We start from the raw sequence: 20,595 nt of genomic DNA on the forward strand, positions 1-20,595 counted from the left end.
AGCCACCTGGGAAACCCAAGATTGCCTAATCTGGAACAGTAAAAACTATATTTCATGAAGATGATGTAGCAAACAGAATCCTGTATGTCTAAATATTAGAGCTGATATAGAAAATAAAATTAATTTGAATGAAAGTCCATGTTGCCAAATTATGATGAGAGAGTTTAACATATTCCTTTTATATTTGGAAATGAAATGGCAATCCACTCCAGTACTATTGCCTGGAAAATCCCATGGACAGAGGAGCCTGGTAGGCTACAGTCCACGCGGTCGCAGAGTCGGACAGGACTGAGCGACTTCACGTTCACGTTCAACACAAAAATTAGTTAAAGTATGGAATAATTGAATGAAATAACATATCTGTTTATAATACAGATTCCAGGTGGCTCAGATGGTAAAGAATCTGCCTGCAATTCAGGAGACCCAGGTTTGACCCAGGGTCGGGAAGATCCCCTGGAGAAGGAAACGGCAACCCATTCCAGTATTCTTGCCTGGGAAATACCATGGACACAGGAGCCTGGCATGTTACAGCTCATGGGGTTGCAAAGAGTTAGACAGAACTGAGCAACTAACAGTTTCAGTTCATATAATATATAATACATCATTAAGATGCAAAGTTTATATACTTATATATATGATGAAGTGATACATATTTGCATATTTCCATGAATAATTAAAAGAAAATATAAAGAAGTAAAACTACTTTGAGTGAAAAGGGAATATAGAGGAAAAAATTTCACCACAAACTATAGGACACAAGGAAAAATCTATAATCAAAAGAAAACTAATAAGTTTACATGCCTTCATTAGACTAAAAATATTATTTCTCTCTAGCAATTAGAAATTGCATAGTAAAATAAACATAAACAGGATGAAGGATTAATTTTAAAACTAAAGTTAGTAAAATATAAACAAATAAAAAATGATAGTACAATAAAAAACTAAAACTAAATCCCAAATTAGATTTTTAGGAAGAAAATTCAGAGTGTTAAATGCCAAACCAAAGGAAGAATCTTTAAAAAGCAAGAGAGTAAAAATATACTTGATAAATAATGAGAACTCACAAATATTGAAGATTAATAGATTGTAAAAACAAAAAAAACCAAAACTGTTCAATTCTATGGTGAGAAATTTTAAAAACTAAAGGAGATGATTAAACATAACCCGCCAGAGAAAGACTGATGAACATAAAAGAGACTATAATGATTAAAGATTACCATTAAAATGAAATAACAAGACAGGTGGAGTCACATCCAATTTGTATTTAAATTTTAAATATAAATCCATGTTACTTAAACTGTGTCAAACAGATAAATCTCAATTACTTTATGAAGGCTATATAACTTTAATATAAAAGATAATATATGCAATACCCCAGTGAAAATAATAGGTAAAACATATGATTAATAAGTTGTAAAAAATATTATCAAAGAAAACTCAGCAATGCAAGAGTGGTTCAATAACAGGAAATCTGTCAACATAATTCAAAATGTCACTCTTAGTGTTGGATACACATAACATGTTTATACCAATAAATTCCAGAAATGTCTCTGCTTATATTACTTATTTGCTTTTACAAATAAGATTCCTTATTCCATTAGAACCCTTAAAATATTAATAATGTTTTTAAATTTTCTAATAATTCTAACATCTGTATTACATCTGAGTCTGGTTATGATGCTTACTTTGGCTCTTCAGACTATATTTCTTCTTGGCTTTTCGCGTGCCTTGTAATTTGTTATTGAAAGCTGGGCCTGTTGTAGAGGGTAACAGAAAATGAGATAAATAGACCTTTAGTACAAGAACCCATGGATTAACATACTAAATAATAATATTATTAATCAATTATTGATATATTTTAATAGCTAGGAGTTGGGCTAAAATAGGAGTTACAGGTTTCAGAGGCTTTAGATTTCACTAGCATCCTTGTTTTTATCTTTCCTTTTGGCTTAAGATTTTCCTAAGTGCTGCTTCTTAGACAGTTTATGTGTTGTAGCTCTTTCAGATATAATCCAGTGTTATTATACCAGAACCCTATTGGCATAGTGCTAAGGTATGAGGGAAGATGAGTGTTCTACAATCTTCCAATTAAATGTCAGTCCTTCAGTGGACTTGTATTTCAGGACTGTTATAAGTGTTTCTCCAATAATATAGGTTTTTCGTTTTTTTTTTTCTCCCTGCCCCCTTATTTCTGAATTGGTGGCCCCTGATTGCTATGTATCCCTGGTTGCCTAATTAGGTAAGACTGGAAGGCTGGAGGGACCTGGGTGGGAGGAATTCCCTTTCCCTAGCAGGGCTTTTTACGTACTTTGCTCAAGAGTGTAGGCATTTGTTGTAAAGAAGGCTCTGGGCTGATTTTGCAATGGCTACTCTTTCCCTCTGTCAGAGCTCGTAGGGATGTCCTGGAATCCTTAGCATAAGGACTTGATGGAATTCTGGGAAAAGCAGCCCCAAAAGCATGATTGCCCCTGGAGTTTTGCATTCTCCACTTGTTCATAATCAGCCTCCAGTAAGTCATCAAAATTACATTTAAATGTTCCTACCACTTTATTGCTCTAGCAACTTCTGCTCCAAGAAGCAGGTTTCAGTTTTCTTTCTTCCTTGAGGCACCTGTCTCTCCACATTTGAGGGATGATGGTTTATCTGCAACTCCAGTTCTCTGATGGATTCAAGAAAACTGTCGATCTTCAGTTTGTATGGCTTTTCCTTGTTACAAGGATGGGACTGATGCCTTTCAAGCTGTTTGTGTGTGAGAGCTAAAACTGGAAGCTATATGACTGAAAAAAGAAACTTTTGTTCCAGGGAAGGAATAGAGAGATGCAGACATAGAGAACGGACATGTGGACACAGAGAGGGAAAGAGAGGGGAAAAGAGAGGATGAATTGGGAAATTCGATTTGACATAAATATACTACCATGTGTAAAATAGATAGCTAGCAGGAGCCTGGGGTATGGTATAGGCAGCTCAGCTCAGCTCAGTGCTCTGTGATGACCTAGATGGAATAGGGGGATGGAGGGGGAGGAAGTGCAAGAGGGAGGGGATATATATGTACATATAGCTGATTCACTTTATGGTACCGCAGAAACTAACACAATATTCTAGAGCAATTACACTCCAACAAAGCAAAGGAAAAATAAAAAACTTTAATATAGCAAAAAGCATAGATAAAATCATTTTGAAGAAGACACAGATTTTGGAAATACCTATTTGCAAACTGCATTACAGCTAAAGTGGACACTTCTATACAATACAAAGAAGGCTTATCAATAGACAAGATAAAGATAGACAAGCAAATAGGAACACACCCAGTTCACAAAAAGCTAACCAAATGGCCAGTAAACTTGTGAAAAATTACTAAATTAATAGTTGTGGCAATGCAAACAATACCAGCAAAACTTAAAAATTAATATAAAAACTCAGGCACTCATACATTTTGGGTTAATAGAAATATGAATTGCTGCACACTTTTTAACAACCTGGCAGCAATCATTAAGGTTCACAAACCTTAAGCCCTAGACAATTCAATATTTCACCTCTATCTTATACAAATAAAAGCAAATTAAAGTATATTCACATGGATGTTGATGGCACATGACTGTTAACAATGTGAATGCTTGGTGCTAGAAAATACTTAAATAATAATGAAACAGCCAAACTATGGGATATTTTGCACTAATTTAAATGCATGACAGCTACGCTTGTTGAGTTGGAAGGATTGCCATGAAGTATTTATGAATAAGAAAAGCAGAATGTAGAAAATTATTTACTATAATTCTAATTTTAGAAAACAACCAAAAGCCATACATCCTTAGATCTACACAAAGATTTTGCCAGATTTGCAGACTCTTTTTATAGTGTGATTTAATGACAAAATAAGCAACTGAGCAAGGGGAATTTTTAAAATATCTGTTTATATGCATGAAGATGTTTGATAAGTTTAAATAAGCAAGTTGAGATATATGGAAAAATAGACAAGATATAGGTTGGCTCATGATAGAAAGATGGGATGAGAGAAGGAACATGGAGCTGATGGTAAATTTTTTCTTTATCTTTGTATTTCTTCACTACTTTCAAGTTTATATTAAAATAGTAAACTTAAAAAAATCAAATACACAAATTCTAAACTTTAAAAACACGTTTATACTACTATTCAGGTTTTACTGAGTGTATCAGTCTCAATTTGCTGAGAATAACAGTCACAACTATTAAAGGAACAGGGATTTAATATAGGAATTAACTGTTTCCTAGCTTTGTGAGTAGCTGAGGGAATGATGGTCCATGAGGCTGTGTGTGGAAGATCAGAGAAAGTTACTAGCCATTTTCAGAGATGCTGTCAGTTCCCTCATGATCTCCCTAGAAAAATGTTGTTATTTCACTTCTGTTTTATCTTTTTTTTTTTAATTGTTTCTTTTTTATTTTATTTTATTTTTAAACTTTACATAATTGTATTAGTTTTGCCAAATATCAAAATGAATCCGCCACAGGTATACATGTGTTCCCCATCCTGAACCGTCCTCCCTCCTTCCTCCCCATACCATCCTTCTGGGTCGTCCCAGTGCACTAGCCCCAAGCATCCAGTATCGTGCATCGAACCTGGACTGGCAACTCATTTCTTACATGATATTTTACATGTTTCAATGCCATTCTCCCAAATCTTCCCACCCTCTCCCTCTCCCACAGAGTCCATAAGATTGTTCTATACATCAGTGTCTCTTTTGCTATCTCGTACACAGGGTTATTGTTACCATCTTTCTAAATTCCATATATATGCGTTAGTATACTGTATTGGTGTTTTTCTTTCTGGCTTACTTCACTCTGTATAATAGGCTCCAGTTTCATCCACCTCATTAGAACTGATTCAAATGTATTCTTTTTAATGGCTGAGTAATACTCCATTGTATATATGTACCACTGCTTTCTTATCCATTCATCTGCTGATGGACATCTAGGTTGCTTCCATGTCCTGGCTATTATAAACAGTGCTGCGATGAACATTGGGGTACACGTGTCTCTTTCCCTTCTGGTTTCCTCAGTGTGTATGCCCAGCAGTGGGATTGCTGGATCATAAGGCAGTTCTATTTCCAGTTTTTTAAGGAATCTCCACACTGTTCTCCATAGTGGCTGTACTAGTTTGCATTCCCACCAACAGTGTAAGAGGGTTCCCTTTTCTCCACACCCTCTCCAGCATTTATTATTTATAGGCTTTTGGATCACAGACATTCTGACTGGTGTGAAATGGTACCTCATAGTGGTTTTGATTTGCATTTCTCTGATAATGAGTGATGTTGAGCATCTTTTCGTGTGTTAACACAAGTTCTTTCACTTACCAACTTGATTTGTCATTGTTCCAAGCTAACCAAAATGGCATGGTACAATCCAGCACAGTCTACTCTTTTGTCAACTTGGCACTCATACAATCCACATCATGGCTCTGACTAATAATTATATCATGGTGTGGTTTAATCACTAAGTTGTGGCTGACTCTTTGTGACCCCATAGACTGTAGCCCACCAGGCTCCTCTGTCCGTGGGATTTCCCAGGAAAGAATACTGGAATGGGTTGCCATTCATTTCCTCCTCCAGGGGATCTTCCTAACCCAGGGGTAGAAATCATGTCTCCTGCATCTCCTGCATCAGCAGGTGGATTCTTTACCACTGAACCACCTGGGAAGCCCAATTATATCATACTGTATGTTATATTACAACTATGTTATATATAATGTTTTCTACATATATATAATGCAAATATGTGTGCATCGAATGTCTATAGATAAAAGAAAATATGTATCACTGTAATATCCCTTATTTCTGCATTGTGGTCACATAGGCATAAATTGGTATTTTATCTCCCTGTTTTACTCCTCATGTCATATCCCTTTGTTCTCAGCAAGTACCTCAATTGTTTGTGGTTCTTTGCCTGCTTGGTGACCCAGACTTTTTACTCCAGAGACATTCTATGCTATTAGTCATCATGCTTATGTTGTAGTTTTCCATTCAGTTTTGTCACAAGATTATGAAGAGGTGCCCTAGGAAAACTCCTGAATCATGGGAGTACAGATTATCTGTTCCTGCACAACAGATTACCACAAAGTCTAGCAATTTTAAACAACACATCTTTATTATCTTATAAATTATATAGATTAGGAATCTGGGCGTGGCTTAGCTGAATGCTTTGCTTGAGGATCCATCACAGGTTATAATAAAGCTGTTGACTGGAATATAGTTATCTCAAGGCCTGACTGGCAAAGGATCCATATCCAGACGACTCTGGTTATTGTCAAGATTGAATTTATCATGGGCTATTGGACTTGGGTGGGTGGGGGGTGGGGTGGGCAGCTCATTTCCTTACTGACTATTGCCCAGAGGCTTCTGTCACTTCCTTACCAAGCAAACATGGAAGCTTGCTTCCTCAAACTATGCAAGCTGAAAAGACGGTAGAGTCTAAGACACAAGTTGTAATATTTTGTAACCTAATAATGAAATAGCAACATATTCCGTAAGAAACTAAAACTCATTGCCGTATCCTTTTTGTTAGAAGCATGTCATTACGTTCATTCCACACTCAAAAGGAGTGGATTACACAAGGGCATAAATATCAAATGCTGGAGATCCTTGGGGCCATCTTGGAAGTCGGCCTATCTCATTGGGCATACTTCTTTCTGCCACCATTGTGTACTAGCGATCCAGCTGAACCAGTCACTCAAGTTACCATGTTTTGGGCTGTTCATTCCATAGTGTAAGGAACTTAAAGTGACTAGGTGGCATTCTCAGCTTTTAGTTAAATGAGGCCATTATTCTATCTCCTTGCAGAGTCATTATTTTATTGGAAACTTAAATCTAAGCCAGCAGAAAACTTTTGAGCAAGGAAGACAAATTCAAATCCAGCTTTAGTGTTTAATCTAGCAAGAACAGATCACTGCCCCTTTCATGAGAGAATATAATTAACCTGTTGTCATATAGCCATCTGCCCTAGAATCCCTACTATGCAAAGCTAAGATACCAAGGGCTCATGGTTTCTCTCTACTCTTGGCAGGTTGGACACTCAGCACTGATAAAGTCATATCAGCATTAAGTGGACGCCCATGTTGATGAGTGTATCTATTTCAGCTCTACACTTTAGTATAAGAAACATGACCATACAGTATCTTGAGAACCCCTCTGCAGGTGATTAAACAGAGTTAATCACCTCTCTCTCTCAAGTCCTCTTTCTGAAAAGTAGACACTGTGCTATTTTGTGTCCCCAAGAATTTGTGTTAGCTCAAACCTAGTGTCCAGTAATCTCTTAAGATATTTGGTTACTTCTTACCTAAAGCACAAATACCCTACTGGTTCTTTGGGAAAAATCTAAATGAATAATTTATAATATACATTTTTGGCAGTGTGGCTATATTTTTCCTTAAGGGAATCAAGCCTCCTTATCATGTAAAGAGGTCTGAATCTGCAAACCATTGAAGTTTGGAAAGTAAGGTCCACGACTATTGTAGAAATGCAATTCAGGCCTCTACTCACTGGTCCCAAAGGTTTGTACTTATGCATATCAAGTAGATTTGGTGTAGTAGGCTGTTCATCTCTGTTAGTCCTAGGAATATAATTATTTAGCCACAAACAGGGCTTTCTACATGTCTACATGTCCTTGCTACCCCTTATAGTAACTTTGCCTACCTTGACTCTGTTAATTAAGTTCCAGTAGCAGCTAAATGTATCCTGTGGCTCCTTGCCATGTCATAATCCACCATCTTCATTGTTTTCTGGGAGTGTCTTCCACTAATAGCCTCTCTGTATTCCTGATTTGCACAGAATAGCCATTAAAGACACTTTCAGGGTTGCTTGTTCCCCCTAAATACTGTATTTCTGAAAAACTTGGAGAAAGGGGTGAGTGTGAGCAGTGGAACCTAGAAATTCCATTTCTATCTCCATAAGCCTTTGGATACTACCTTCAGTTCATTTTGGCCACCACAGGGACATAGTTGTAGTCAATTAAACAAGCTGCTAGAGTTATTCCTAACTGTTCAAGGTAGGACACTGAATCCAAAATCACTTGTCACTGATTCATATAAATAAACCCAGCTGAATCAGTGTGTTTCTTCCTCTCTGTTGTAACATCCTTACATCCTCAGTGATATTTCCCCAGGTTCCACTGATGTAAATTGTCAAACTTGTTAACGTTCTTGGTGTGTGTATTGCTTCCAGAGTAAGACTTTTGTTGTTGTTTTTTCCCCAAGGTTTGAATCCTTGTTAAAGGTTTAGTATCAGTGAGAGGTGATGGGATGAGTTGTGAGAATCAGCATTTCTCCCACAAGGCTACAGGATTTTTAGCAAGAGAAAAATGAATCTATTTAGGCAAAGGAGGTTCCTACTAGGTAGAATTTGGGGGTTCAGGTTTCTTTGCTTCATTGGAATCTATCCAGATATCTCTATCTCAATCTTCAGGGTTCCAGTCCTTCCCAATCAATGTCATAGACATACTGTAAGAAATCCCAAGAAGTTATGAATTTGACCCACATTTTAATTCAGTCACTGGCAGTATTAGATTTTGGATTTGGTTTTCAAAATTTGCAAACCTTCAATTAAAAGCAATAGGCAATCTTTCATGGTAGCCATTGATGTTTCTGGTTCCTTACTTGGGACTTGAGATGGAAATTTAAAGCCTTGACATCGTTTACTTTTTTTCCCAATTTTTCCAGTGCTGTTAAAATAGCCAGCCTTCTCCTCTGCCCCTAACCTGTCCTTATAGTCCATGTTATCATGATATTTTTTGTAGGCTCCCTAGTGGTTCAGATGGTAAAGAATCTGCCTGCAATCCAGGAGACCCAGATTCAACCCTGACCCCTGAAGAAGGAAAAGGCAACCTACTCCAGTATTCTTGTCTGGGAAATCCCATGGGCAGAGGAACCTGGTGGACTATAGTCCATGGGGTTGCAAACAGTTAGACACAACTGAGTGACTCACACTTTCACTTTCATTTTCATATGGTCACTCAAAGTTATTATCTCCTGACTCCAGTTGACCCCAGGGGATAATTTAAGAAACTATTTTACAACCATATGTTGTGGTATGTATCATATTTACCGAGCTTCCCTGGTGGCTCAGACAGTAAAGAATCTATCTGCAATGCAGAAGATGCAAGTTCGATTCCTGGTTCAGAAAGATTCCCTGGAGAAGGGAATGGCAATCCACTGTGATATTCTTGCTTGGAGAATTCCATGGACAGAGGATCCTGGCAGGCTACAATCCATGGGGTCACAAAGAGTGGTATTTACCACTGACAATGAGGTTATTAGTGCTTTTAAATCTAATCATGTTATAGAACTAATTTTAGAGTCTCATCTTTAAGATTCTATTCCCCTGGATCCACTTTTAGTACCAAAAGCTGTGTAAGTCGGTGTTTGCTCAGAGCCACTACAAGTACAATGGTTTAATATGAGAATTGAAATGTATATGAATCTGTGGGTAGCTGCTAGAGAATTGTCTGCAGAGCTGCAGCTAGAGGATAGAGGAATTCTCATTAATCCCTTTATTCTGAAGCACTAGCGTGAGTGAAAAATCTTGAACAATATTTGAGTTCTGTCCATGAAACCTCAAATTGGGAACTCATGAAAATACTTGAAGAAGCACTGCATTGAATGAGGTCATCATGTTTGACTCCCATGGCCTCCAGGAATAATGGCTTCTACCTCAATTTCACCTTCCAAATAATTTGTGAGATCCTCTCATTACCAAACATCAGCATGAAATCACACAGAGAAGGGGATTCTGTAAAATAAATTTCCCACACTTGAATGAAGAAAGTAGCAGTTGTATCAGATTGTCAATAGACAATCCAGAACAGCATCATTCTTTTTTGTCTCTGATACAGTTTTCTAAATGCCCAAACTCTAAACAAAATCCAGTCATTCTTAGAAACACTCTGTATTAGAGTGTTGAATTCAATGAACATTTTTTGAGTGCTCTGTCAGACATTACACTGAAATATGGGAATAACAAGATGAACACATCAGATTTCTTCCAAATCTCATATGTTGGCAGGGAAGGAAAACAGGGCAATAACAAAGTGGTGTTTATTTTAAGGATACTGCTAATAATGACATTATTCAAGCTAGAGTGAAGAAAAATGGATTTTTGGCAGATGAAAAAAGTGAAGGCTATTCTAACCAAAGAGATGTGAAAAGGCCTATGTTCTGAAAGATGAAATATTTAGAAGATATTCAAGTAGTTTTGTTTGGCTGGAAATTAAGAGTTCAAAGTGACAATAGGGGAGATTCAATTGAAAAAAGCAGGCAGAAGTAAAGTCAGGAGAAATGCATACACAATGTTTAACCATTTTCTCTAGGAAATTCAAACCAATAAAGGGATTTAAGCCCCGGAGATTTTTGTATAAAATCACTTTTATAGCAATATTGTGGAGGAACAGGAATGGGTCAAGGCCAGAGGCAGAAACGTATTTTTGGAGGCAATTGCCATAGTCTAAGTGAAAATTACATAAATCCTGTGGCACTTGAAGAGGGAGGGAGTTGTTTCAAAAGAGGATTCCACTTAATTTAGTGATTTAACTGATGGCTCCTGCCAGAGAAGGCAGTGGCACCCCACTCCAGTACTCTTGCCTGAAAAATCCCACGGACAGAGGAGCCTGGTAGGCTACAGTCCATGGGGTCGCAAAGAGTCAGACATGACTGAGTGACTTCACTTTCACTTTTCACTTTCATGCATTGGAGAAGGAAATGGCAACCCACTCCAGCATTCTTGCCTGGAAAATCCCAGGGACGGGGGAGCCTGGTGGGCTGCCGTCTATGGGGTTGCACAGAGTAGGACATGACTGAAGCGACTTAGCAGCAGCAGCAGGTCGGTCCTGGAGATGCCAGGAAGAGATGATCGGGCATAACCTTTCTAGTCCTGGCTTGATTGACCAGATAAAAAGATAAAGGCCATCAGCTAAAGTGGGAACTCAAGTTAACATATATTTTGTAAGAATTAAATAATGGAGAGATATCTTGATCCATTTTATTATTTTGAAAGGGATTTATTTTTAAAATTATAAACTGTACAAAGTGTTCCTATGTCTCCATGGTACATAAGAAGAACATACTTTAACAATGTCAAAATAAGTATAATATATGTGCAAATTTAGCTGCTCAACATGAACTTTCATATCTGTCAATTAGAAACCCTTGTAAATAGTGAATGTTGGAAAATGTAGGTAAAATTGTAGGAAATTCATAGAATTTAATCTAAACTGTTCATTTTATACTAGTCAAGACACATTTTTTCCTTCATTTCCTATATTTTTCTTTCTCTCTCACTTTGCTTTTTTGTTTAATTTGTAAATTGAGTTCACAGTCTACATCTTCATCTTATGGTTTTCTTGCCACAGTGACTAAAAATAGTTCTATTCATAAACATCCTTTCTGAAATAATAAATGAATCATTTAACTTATGAATTAATCAAATGTAGAGTTGCACTATTGCAGGCTCAAGTTGGGAGAACCTGAATTCTCAGTTCTGTCACTTTAGCAGATGACCTAATTCTCTTTGAATCTCCAATACATAATCTAAAAGACTAGTTACTTCGTTTTTTGCTTTTATAAGACTGTTTTCATGTATTTGCTTTCAGGAATACCCTGCTTGATAGGATATGTATTTCCAACAATTGTCTGACTCTTTACAACCCCATGGACTGTAGCGTGCCAGGCTCCTCTGTCCATGGAATTCTCCAGGCAAGAATATTGGAGTGGGTAGCCATTCCCTTCTTCAAGAGATCTTCCTGACCCAGGGATCAATCAAACCCAGATCTTCTGCATTGCAGGAAGATTCTTTGCTGTATGAGCCATCAGGGAAGCCCAAACCAAACATACGATAGATGCTTAATGAATAATAGTTGAAAGATTAGATAGTTAATTATCAAGAGTATGAAGGAAGGTTAAGGTATGGAAGGTGTTATCAAAACAGTATCTTGAAGATCTGTAGTAACCAAGGTCAAGAAAAGACCCCAAACTGAGGTTTGAAAAGCAATAATAGGTCGGTGGTAAAGCCATGGGGTAAGTTTGGAATACCTGAACTCCAGTGCAGGAAGCCTGCCCTGGGGATTAAAAGGAAAACATAGTCTTGAGCAAGAGTGATTTGCATCTGGCCTATTTTAGATTTTTAACCAATTGTGAGAATTGCTAGGTTTTGAGAATGTAATGTAATAAATAATTAGTTGAAAATTGTCTGCTTCTGGGATGACCCCATTTGTTTGGTGCTCGGGGCTGGGGTGGGGTGGAGTAGTGGTAGTAGAGAATAGTTAATGTGTTGCAAAAGGATGTTTTTCTTTCAGCTTTTATGGTAAATATATTTTTTCAGAGTCAGAAATAGTCTGTGGTTAAAAGTTGACTCAGACTTCCACCAACACCTGTTCAGATCATGCCCTCATAAGGGTGCCGGCCTGAGGCATAAGAATCTACGTCAGGCTCTTTTTGCCAAGTCATGACCCTGGGAGGAAGAAAGAGGGAAGAATTATGTTTTTAGTTGGTTGGCCCCACAGGAAACTTTTTTCTCTAATTTGTGTAAGGGTGCATATGTCCTGGCTCTAATGGTACTGAAAGCACATCCAAAAAGCAATAACAAATTACCGCTATAGATTCTGATGTCATAAAGCACTTCAGATTTCTCTATATAATATTCTTAATATTTATCACATGGCAAGTTCTACAAAGCTAATGCTGGGGAGGGTAATGAATCATTTCCAGTAACTTTATGCATAGCAGCTACATTTGAACTTGGTACTTAATGAATTCTTCCTGGGCATCAATAGAGAAATAGGAAACTCATATGTAAGCACTGACCTGCTATTGTGAAATATCACCCCTTGATCTTTGTAAGAAACTTTCTAAATTCCATACCTTGGAGACATATTAATGAATAAATTACTGATTAAAAACATTTCTTATTGAATTCGTGCACTTCCTGAAAAATTAGCTAGGATAAAGTTTTAGATGCTCTTGAATATGTGATGTTTTGTTTTGGAGACTTTAGAGGCATGGTTGATTGGCAAACATTTTTCTCTTGGGTTTTTGTCTTGGTCTACTTTCTTCAATCTTCATTTTGATTAAAAAAAAAAAAAGTGTAAAAACAGGCACATATAACCAAATATCCTCATCTATTTAATCCAACCTGTGACTTAGATGCAAAGATACTTTAAAATGTATTCATTGAGTTCCCATTTCTCAGTTCAAAGAGACAATGAGTTTGCATTTGTTTGAAATAAATAAGAAATAGAAATCAAGTGACAGGTCTAAAAGTGTTAATGTGTTCCCAAACCAATTCTTTTTCAACAAATTCTAGCTTGAGTGTGCTTAGTTTCCAAAAACCGGAGAAGGCGATGGCACCCCACTCCAGTACTCTTGCCTGGAAACTCCCATGGATGGAGGAGCCTGGTAGTTTGCAGTCCATGGGGTTGCGAAGAGTCTGACACGACTGAGTGACTTCCCTTTCACTTTTCACTTTCATGCATTGGAGAAGGAAATGGCAACCCACTCCAGCGTTCTTGCCTGGAGAATCCAAGGACAGCGGAGCCTGGTGGGCTGCTGTCTATGGGGTTGCACAGAGTCAGACATGACTGAAGTAACTTAGCAGCAGCAGTTTCCAAGAACAAGGAATATATGAACTGGGAAAATCCCAATGGCTGTAATCTTAACTTATCACTTCATGAAGCCTCTACTTGAATATTCGCCATGAATGAAACAGAAAGAAGTGGGTCACTTGTTTCCTATATGTCCTACCTGCATTGCTGAACTGAAATTCTGCCTTCTTGAGGATCTATCATTTTAGATTCCTTCTTCAGTTCAGTTCAGTTCAGTTGCTCAGTCGTGTCCGACTCTTTGTGACCCCGTGAATCGCAGCACACCAGGCCTCCCTGTCCATCACCAACTCCCGGAGTTCACTCAGACTCACGTCCATCGAGTCAGTGATGCCATCCAGCCATCTCATCCTCTGTCGTCCCCTTCTCCTCCTGCCCCCAATCCCTCCCAGCATCAGAGTTTTTTCTAATGAGTCAACTCTTCACATGAGGTGGCCAAAGTACTGGACTTTCAGCTTCAGCATCATTCCTTCCAAAGAAATCCCAGGGCTGACCTCCTTCAGAATGGACTGGTTGGATCTCCTTGCAGTCCATGGGACTCTCAAGAGTCTTCTCCAATACCACAGTTCAAAAGCATCAATTCTTTGCTGCTCAGCTTTCTTCACAGTCCAACTCTCACATCCATATATGACCACAGGAAAAACCATAGCCTTGACTAGATGGACCTTTGTTGGCAAAGAAATAGATGGAGAAACAGTGGAAACAGTGTCAGACTTTATTTTTTGGGGCTCCAAAATCACTACAGATGGTGACTGCAGCCATGAAATTAAAAGACCCTTACTCCTTGGAAGGAAAGTTATGACCAACCTAGATAGCATATTCAAAAGCAGAGATTTCTTCTTACCTCTCTTCTAACCTGAGGTACTCAGGAATATTTTCAAAGTAGCTCATATTTTACTAGGTCAAAACAGTTCTAACTGAGTTTTGTCTCTTCCACACTGTGTAGTTCCAGGTCTGCTGCTCATTCTGTATACCATCTAATTTCCTGACAGTTCACATTCTTGTTTCTCTTCCTCTTGTCAGTCTTTAGTTTTGTGAACAACCCCTTTAAAAGACTACTCATGTTTGAATTCCAGGTCTACTCCATACTGGCTCCAGGACTTTGAATAATTATTTAACCTCTCTATGCCTCAGTTTACTTATTACCTCTAAAACATTCATTTATTTCACAAATATCTGTTGAGCACCTACTGTGTACCACACTATCTTCTAAGTGGTTGAAAAACATCAGCAGCATAAATAAAGTACCTAGCTCTTATTCTTATGATGGCTCCCAGCACTTGGTAAATGATATCAGTTATGTATGTGCATTTCTCTGTATATGTATAAGAACACGATATCCAAAATTGTCAAAATACATCATACATACTCTCACTAATGCTGAATATATCAGGATTATGTTATGCTAAGTCACTTCAGTCGTGTCCGACTCTGTGCGACCCCATAAACGGCAGCCCACCAGGCTCCCCCGTCCCTGGGATTCTGCAGGCGAGAACACTGGAGTGGGTTGCCATTTCCTTCTCCAATGCATGAAAGTGGAAAGTGAAAGTGAAGTCGCTCAGTCATGTCCGACTCTTAGCGACCCCATGGATTGCAGCCTAACAGGCTCCTCCGTCCATGGGATTTCCAAGCAAGAGTACTGGAGTGAGGGGCCATTGCCTTTTTAAAGTTGAATGAATAGTACTTCTTATAAAGTGGCATACAATTGTTTTATTGGCTGGATTAACTACTGCTCTTGTTAGGGCTGAGGTCAACTGAAACTTTTTAGTAATTACTGTTTTTAAAATAACACTGAGTACTATTATTTTAAGTATAAAACTCATCCATGTATGGAGTGTGAAACGATGGAGAAGCCCAGAACCTATCCTGTGTGTGTTTTTGCATGGGGCAAAGTCTCCTTGACCTTGCCTCTGTCTTACTGACAGCTCTGCTTTCTGTTTGCTTGCCTTTGATCCTTCTGCCCACTCTCCACCAGCCCAGTGTTGTGCTCAAGCCAACTTGTACCTGATGTTCAGATGATTATTAAAAATTCAAGGATTTTACAAGCTGGTTGAAAGCTACTGATAATGGAGAATATTTATACCACAGAAATCAGCTAATCCTGTACATCAAAACTTTTTTTTTGAGCCAGCTCACCCGTACACAGCTCCAATCCAACACTGTTTAACCAGCGTTTCATTTTTGTGTTTTCAGTTGCCAATTGAGCTCCGATTAAATGTTTACTAAGTTAGGTTTTTGGCTGATATGATTTAACTGTACCTTGCATCTAAGACAATTTTATTTTAAGACAGAAAGTTTTTTTAAGATGAAAAGTCTTTCAAAGTAAATAGGAAAAGAAGCTATGATGGTGGAAGGGAGTTCCTAAGAACATTTATGAGGACAGGACTTTTTTTGGTCACTGATGTATCTCAGCCACCTAGGTGATACTGCATGGATGCTAAGTCTTGTTCTACTCTCTGTGACTCTATGGACTCTAACCACCAGGCTCCTCTGTCCATGGAATTCTCCAGGCAAGAATACTGGAGTGGGTTGCCATTTCCTTCTCCAGGGGATCTTCCCAACCCAGGGATTGAAACCACATCTCTTAAGTCTCCTGCATTGCCAGGTAGTTCCTTACCCCTAGTACCACCTGGGAAGTCTAGAAGATTATATAGTATATGACAGTTGTTCAATAAATACTTGTAAAATGAACTTTACATGCAACAGTTAAACTGAAGCATACAGTTGCTAAATAGCTATGTGAGGTCATGCAGCCAGTACAGAGTGGAGACAGAATTCAAATACAGGCACTTTTTTTTTTAAGTTTCTTCTTTTCAAAATGAAAAGAGTTAAAATAGCTGATCATTCTATCCAAGGGTGATACACTGAGGCAAAGAATAGAAGGCAGGTTACCCTATCAAATCTTTTTGTGATCTGAAAGTTAGGATACACAGAGCATTAGTATTACTCAAGAAACTGTAGCTATTTTGTTGTTGTTGTTAAGTAATGTCCAAGTCTTTGTGATCCCATGTACTGTAGCATGCCAGGCTCCTCTGTCCTCCACTATCTCCCAGACTTTGCTCAAATTCATGTCCATTCAGTCGGTGATGCCATCCAACAATCTCATCCTCTGCTGCCCCCTTCTCTTTTTGCCTTCAATCTTTCCCAACATCAGGGTTTCTTCCAGTGAGTCAACTCTTTGCATCAGGTAGCCAAAGTATTGAAGCTTCAGCCTAAATATCAATCCTTCCAATGAAAATTCAAATTGACTTCTTTTAGGATTAACTGGTTTAATCTCCTTGCAGTCTGAGGGACTCTGGAGTCTTCTCTAGCACAACAATTCAAAAGCATCAATTGTGCTTAGTCTTCTTTATGGGCAAACTCTCACATCCCATCTGTACATGACTACTGGAAAAGCCACAGATTTGACAGTATGGACCTTTGTCAGCAACCCGATGCCTCTGCTTTTTTAATACACTGTCTAGGTTTGTAATAGTTTTCCTTCAAAGGACCAAGTGTCTTTAATTTCATGGCTGCAGTCACCATCTACAGTGGTTTTGAAGCCCAAGAAAATACAGTCTGTCACTGTTTCCATTGTTCCCCATTCTGTTTGCCATGAAGTGATAGGACCAGATGCCATGATCTTAGTTTTTTGAATGTTGAGTTTCAAGCCAGCTTTTTCACTCTCCTCTTTCACCCTTATCAAGAGGCTCTTTAGCTCCTCTTTGCTTTCTGCCATTATAGTAGTATCATCTGCATATCTGTGGTTGTTGATATTCTCCCAGGAGTCTTGATTCCAGCTTGTGATTCATTCAGCCTGGTATTTCATATGATATATTCTGCATATAAGTTAAATAAACAGTGTTACAATATACAGTCTTGTCCTACTCTTTCCCAGTTTTGGACCAGTCAGTTGTTCCATGTCCAGTTCTAAATGTTGCTTCTTGACCTGCATACAGGTTTCTCAGGAGACAGGTAAGATGGTCTTATATTCCCATCTCTTTAAGAATTTTCCATAGTTTGTTGTGATCAACATAGTCAAAGGCTTTAGAGCAGTCAATGAAGCAGAAGTAGATGTTTTTTTAGAACTCCCTTGCTTTCTCTATGATCCAGTGAATGTTGGCAATTTGATCTCTGGTTTCTCTGCCTTTTCTAAATCCTGCTTGTACATCTGGAAATTCTCAGTTCACATACTGGTGAAGTCTGGTTTGAATAATTTTGAGCATAATCCAGTTAGAATGTGAAATGAATACAATTGTATGATAGTTTGAACATTCTTTGTAGGTATGTAGTATTCCTAAATGTATGCTCCAGACAGGGCTACCTTTCAGTTCAGTTCAGTCGCTCAGTCGTGTCCAACTCTTTGTGACCCCATGAATCGCAGCATGCCAGGCCTCCCTGTCCATCACCAACTCCCAGAGTTCACCCAGACTCACGTCCATCGAGTCAGTGATGCCATCCAGCCATCTCATCCTCTGTCGTCCCCTTCTCCTCCTGCCCCCAATCCCTCCCAGCATCAGAGTCTTTTCCAATGAGTCAACTCTTCGCATGAGGTGGCCAAAGTACTGGAGTTTCAGCTTTAGCATCATTGCTTCCAAAGAAATCCCAGGGCTGATCTCCTTCAGAATGGACTGGTTGGATCTCCTTGCAGTCCAAGGGACTCTCAAGAGTCTTCTCCAACACCACAGTTCAAAAGCATCAATTTTTCGGTGCTCAACCTTCTCCACAGTCCAACTCTCACATCCATACATGACCACAGGAAAAACCATAGCCTTGACTAGACGGACCTTTGTTGGCAAAGTAATGTCTCTGCTTTTGAATATTCTATCTAGGTTAGTCATAACTTTCCTTCCAAGGAGTAAGCGTCTTTTAATTTAATGGCTGCAGTCACCATCTGCAGTGATTTGGGAGCCCAAAAAGATAAAGTCTGACACTGTTTCCACTGTTTCCCCATCTATTTCCCATGAAGTGGTGGGACCGGATGCCATGATCTTCATTTTCTGAATGCTGAGCTTTAAGCCAACTTTTTGACTCTCCTCTTTCACTTTCATCAACAGGCTTTTGAGTTCCTCTTCACTTTCTGCCATAAGGGTGGTGTCATCGGCATATCTGAGGTTATTGGTATTTCTTCTGGCAATCTTGATTCCAGCTTGTGCTTCTTCCAGCCCAGCGTTTCTCATGATGTACTCTGCATATAAGTTAAATAAACAGGGTGACAATATACAGCCTTGACGAACTCCTTTTCCAATTTGGAACCAGTCTGTTGTTCCATGTCCAGTTCTAACTGTTGCTTCCTGACCTGCATACAAATTTCTCAAGAGGCAGATCAGGTGGTCTGGTATTCCCATCTCTTGAAGAATTTTCCACAGTTGATTGTGATCCACACAGTCAAAGGCTTTGGCATAGTCAATAAAGCAGAAATAGATGTTTTTCTGGAACTCTCTTGCTTTTTCTGCCTTTAGGGCAGGTAAAGCCCAGGGCAAATATTTTCTAGGGATATGGGGTGTGGGAGCCCTGTCTATATAGTTTGATTAGATAACAGAAAATAAAATGAATTCTCGTAGGGTATGTGAAGTGAAAGTCACTCAGTTGTGTACAACTCTTTGTGACCCCATGGACTAGAAAGTCCGTGGAATTCTCCAGGCCAGAATATTGGAGTGGGTAGCCTTTCCCTTCTCCAGGAGATTTTTCCAACCCAGCGATTGAACCCAGGTCTCCCACATTGTAGGCAGATTCTTTACCAGCTTAGCCACTTAAATATTTATTTTCTTATCAGAGCACATGATAACTCTTCATGGTGTCCAGGCAGCATCAGATCCAGGAACAATGTTCTTCATGCTCTTGTCAAATGTGCCCTTCCTAACAAATTTTTTATTTCCTACTTAATCAAAAGGTATTGATACTGTTGTTACTCACAGTGTCATGGATCTTCCTTATTTCTACTGAAACAACAGGAATATTCTTGGCTCTACAGCTCCCTGAAATCATATATTTATTACTCTGTATTATTATTACAGGATGCTATATTATCCATCATGTACTTATGAATATGGACCTCAAGTGCTCTAAGGTTGTGATTGTGCTTTGTTGTTGATACCCACAAGTGCAAGACTTTCATAGAGCATGCAGGTAAATGTGAATGACAATTACTTCATGGTCCTGTTAAATTTAATGTTTAGAATTTTATAGCATAAATTTTATTGTATATGCCGATCATGTGTTCCTTTGAACGCCTCATGCCATAATCACTGCATTCCTATGATGTGACCTCATTCACTGCTGACCACATCTCTCTTTTATACTCATCAGTACCAGGAACTGCTAGGCAGGAGGTCATAGTTAGAATAAAAAGAGAGATCCTACTTGGGAAAGGAATGTTTGTCATTTGCCTGGTCCACCTTAAACCTGACCTAGGAGAGCATGATATCAACACTCCAGTCAGACACTGGGCATCCCTAGTGATGGGTTTGGTCCCTGCGTTGGGAAGATCCCCTGGAGAAGGAAATGGCCACCCATTCCAGCATTCTTGCCTGGAAAATTCCATGGACAGAGGAGCCTGGCAGGCTAGACTCCATGGGGCCACAAAGAGTTGGACACAACTGAGCATGCACAACAATCAGAGGTTAATTGGAATGTCCCATTTGTGTTGCAAAACAATGAGTGAAAAATCCTTGGAAGAGATGGATGTGGCTGCTTGAGGACAATGCCTGATATGTCATATAGAACCATTAGAAGCTGTAGGGTAACTGCATTGTGTGCTGGCACTGGGGCACACAGAGTAAAAGATGCCTGCCACCACCTCCACCACTCTCATGTATGAAGCCCATAAGGAGCACCACAGCCAGGGCGTAGACAGGTTAGAGCTGACACATGGACCTAAACAAGCAGCTCAAGCCCAAGGTTCAGAGTTGGGCTTACCTCTCAGAAATCTGTACTTGTTCTGTGTCTGATATGAGTGCGAGTCACACAGAATCAATGTGTAAGCACAATTCTGGTCACCAGATT

General features: G+C 38.9%; 1 long non-coding RNA gene across 5 annotated transcripts in view; it reads left to right on the forward strand.

The window, feature by feature from the left end:
• The window catches only part of LOC147374245 (uncharacterized), a 305,158-nt gene that overhangs the window by 179,988 nt on the left and 104,575 nt on the right, over positions 1-20,595 (forward strand). For 4 of the 5 annotated variants that reach the window (XR_015162543.1, XR_015162541.1, XR_015162539.1 and 1 more), the window contains one exon: positions 19,608-19,719. The exons of the other annotated variant lie outside the window; for it this stretch is intronic. This is a non-coding gene — a long non-coding RNA (uncharacterized LOC147374245). The remainder of the gene's footprint in view (positions 1-19,607; positions 19,720-20,595) is intronic. 5 annotated transcript variants of the gene reach the window in all.

The sequence above is a fragment of the Bos grunniens genome, chromosome 4 (assembly GCF_055505025.1).
Source record: "Bos grunniens cultivar Pamir isolate PY7600 chromosome 4, Bosgru_T2T1.0, whole genome shotgun sequence".
Taxonomy (NCBI): Eukaryota; Metazoa; Chordata; class Mammalia; order Artiodactyla; family Bovidae; genus Bos; species Bos grunniens.